A 3,669-nucleotide genomic window follows, 5' to 3' on the forward strand; every position below is an offset into this window, starting at 1 on the left:
GTCTGAGTCAGAGGAGTAAAGATACACAACTCATCAGTGTTTTTCCTCACAAACGCTACCAACTGTTACTATGAAACTTTCAGGTTAGAATCTTGAGGATTATGTTACAAACCTCTGTCATTCTTGATTGTCTGTCTGTCTGTCTGTCAGTTAACGCTCGAGCTTCTCAATGCTTCGAGTAATTAACATCAAACCCTTGGGTCACTTTCCCTTTGTAACTTCACCTTCAAATATCAAAACTCCTTGACCTCAAAGGGTCTTAGTCAGAGGTCAAAGTCTGAGGGTGAAAGACCACTCGGCCGGCTTTAACCTTTCAAACTTTTAGATAAGATTCCGGTCTTGAGTTGAGAACTTCTCCAAGACGATTTACGACGATTGACGCCAAAGACAGACCTTCTCAAGACCTGTCAGGATTATTGTTCTATTAGCTCCTATTCTTCATATACAGTTTGTAGGGTTAATATGGCTCTAATAACTTCTACTACAGTCAAGATTTAAAACAGCAATTATTTCCCTATATGTTCAAGAATAGTTGAATGGGCTGACAAACTGTACTTGTACTTCTGCTACATCATTTCACTCTTCATATTTGGACAAGCTAAAGGAGACAAACGGAATAAAAACGATCCAGGATAAACATTGCAAGAGTTTATATTACAAGGTGAGAGAGACAGAGACAGACCTGTGTTGTAAATTAGCAGAATTTCCCTCACAGGTTTAAAATTAAAATAAAAAAACGTAAAAACAATCACATACAAACAGGAAATCGAATTAAATATAAGTGAATAACAATCTAAACAAGAACTTGAGTAAACAACCAATATTGCGTAAGATATGCAATTGTTTGTCGAGGGATGACACACTGCTAACAACAAACAAACAAACACGCTTAAACACACACACATAAACACATCATGTACACACAGGAGGCCCCGGCAATAGAGAAACCAGCAACTTGTTATAATTAAACAGTTAAAAATCTCCCAACCAATGTTATATAATATATTCTGTTTATCCCTTAATGTAACCTTGTGGCACAGTTGAGAAAATCATCAGTTGAAGTAAGCTGGGGAGCCTAATCTTCAGGTTATCAAAAACAATAACAGAATACACTTGTGAGAAAAGGCTGAATAACACTACAGACGAACGGGGTGACCACGATGCCACGGTGAACATCTTGCTGGGTGAAAATTTGGTTCCTATCGAAAATCGGGGAAATACCACAAACAATTGACAAACTAACCAAAACGGCTTCAACACACAACATCAATAAAGTTACAAAGTTCAATTGATCTCCCCTGGATACGTTTTGCTTAGCCTTGATATACACCAAATAATACTAACACACTGAAACGCTCACTGGGATATTCATATTTATAGTTGTAGGAGAGAGACAAGACTGTTACTGACTCAAGGTTAGGTTAGGTTAGGTTATGTTATCACATAATGCAAAAGTTAATGTTCTTATAAGTCTCAATCTAAAATTCAACACTGATTAAAACAATGTAAAATTATCTTGTTTTTAAACCTTAAGAAAAGGAAAACAAATAAAATAATGAATATATGAAGATAAAACGTCGACCAGAGAATGATTGCCAAGAGTAGTGAAGTTTGCTGACAGCTTAAAGGCAAGGACACACACACACACACACACACACACACACACACACACACACATACACACACACACAGCTACACACACATACACACACATACATACACACATACATACACACATACATACATACATACATACATACATACATACATATATATATACATATATATACATATATACATATATATATATATATACATATATATTACATATATATATATACATATATACATATACATACATATTATTACACACACACACACACACACACACACCTCGATGACCTTTCACCCTGTTACCTCGACTGTCAACAGATGCTGACGAAAAAAGGTTAAATTTCCAGGTGTGATCATCAGGAAGGTAATCAACAACTCTGAAGGTTAATGAATGGAAGGTTCAATTAGGTGGACAGGTAACGGATCACTAGCCCCACCTGCTTATTTCATCTGATGACTAAACACCGTAACGCTATCTGGAAGGGTTAGGTTAGGTTACCTGTGACCAAGAAAACCTCCTCACCACCACTACCATCACAAAATCCTCATCACTATAACATCACACTACAACATCACACTACAACATCACACTACAACATCACCATCATCACCACATCTCTACCACATCGCCACCACGACAACATCACCATGAACACCACAAAATCACAACCACCACCACGACATCACCACACCAGCACCACCACATCATCACCATACCATCACCACACCACTACAACATCACCACCACCACATCAACACCACCACAGAACAATCACCACATCTCTCACCACCACCACCACACCACCTCGCCGCCACCACATCACCTCACCACACCACCACAGTTCCATTCAGTGGTTCCAGCTTCACCAGCCTCTAAACCGCCCTGATTGACTCGTATACCAAGATGGAGGCAAATCTCCATTTCAATAACGTCCCCTGCCAAGCTTTTTACTCCTCAATATACCAACTAAACGCCCTGATGCTGCCTTCACCCCCTCACTAAGAGATGACTTCACGCTTTTGCAGATTCGAGATGGTGACGTCAAAATTAACTTAACTTTAAGATAATATAGAAGTTCAATTAAGTTTTATAAAATGAGGGGCGACCTGATCGAGGTGTATAAATGGAAGTCAGGGTTAAACAAAGGGGACATTACAAAGGTACTCAAACTATCCAACCAGAAGCGAACTCTTAACAATGGTTTTAAATTAGACAAATTTAGATTTAGGCGCGAAATAGGTAAACATTGGTTTGGAAATAGAGTAGTGGATGAGTGGAACAAGTTACCAAACATCATCATTAACTGGAACACGCTGGATAGCTTCAAACATAGGTTGGGTGGATATATGAGCGATAGGGGTTGGGTGTAAACGGGACTGCCCAGTATGGGCCAATAGGCCCACTGCAGTTCCCTCCATTCTTATGTTCTTATGTTCATTAGCACCGGGACCCATTAGCACCAGGACCCATTAGCGGCCAATAGCACCGGGACCCATTAGCACAGGGACCCGTTAGAATTGGGACCTATTTGACCTGTAATCTTTCTCTCAGTTTTCTCTCCCTTAAGTGACGTCTTATTTATGTCTTCTTACAACAGAATAAATCGGTGCCTGGATCACCTGTTGCATTGCTCTCGTGATGCAAACTTCCTCTTCTAAAGTATAAATAAAGAGAAAGCGCGGGAAACGTAAAGAAGACAACCAATGAGGATAAAGCGCGGGAAAACATCAGGAATATACCCAATAAGGTGAGAACTACGAAATACATATATCAACAATACAACCAATGAGGGGACAACACGGGAATATCTAAATAAAAATACAACCAATAAGGAAACAGCGCGGGACAACGTAAACAAGAAATATTGTCAATAAAAAGGAAGCACTGGTTTTACTTATCTCCTCACAACACTACGTCTTTTGAAGGAGAGCTCCAATCATTTAACCTTCTAATAAATGCTAGATATACGATGCACACACACACACACACGGTAGATTAGCCCCACATCCTCAAGCTTATTTCACATAATGATTGAACACTGAACAGTACTTGGG

The sequence above is a fragment of the Homarus americanus genome, unplaced genomic scaffold (assembly GCF_018991925.1).
Source record: "Homarus americanus isolate GMGI-L3 unplaced genomic scaffold, GMGI_Hamer_2.0 scaffold8226, whole genome shotgun sequence".
Classification (NCBI taxonomy): Eukaryota; Metazoa; Arthropoda; class Malacostraca; order Decapoda; family Nephropidae; genus Homarus; species Homarus americanus.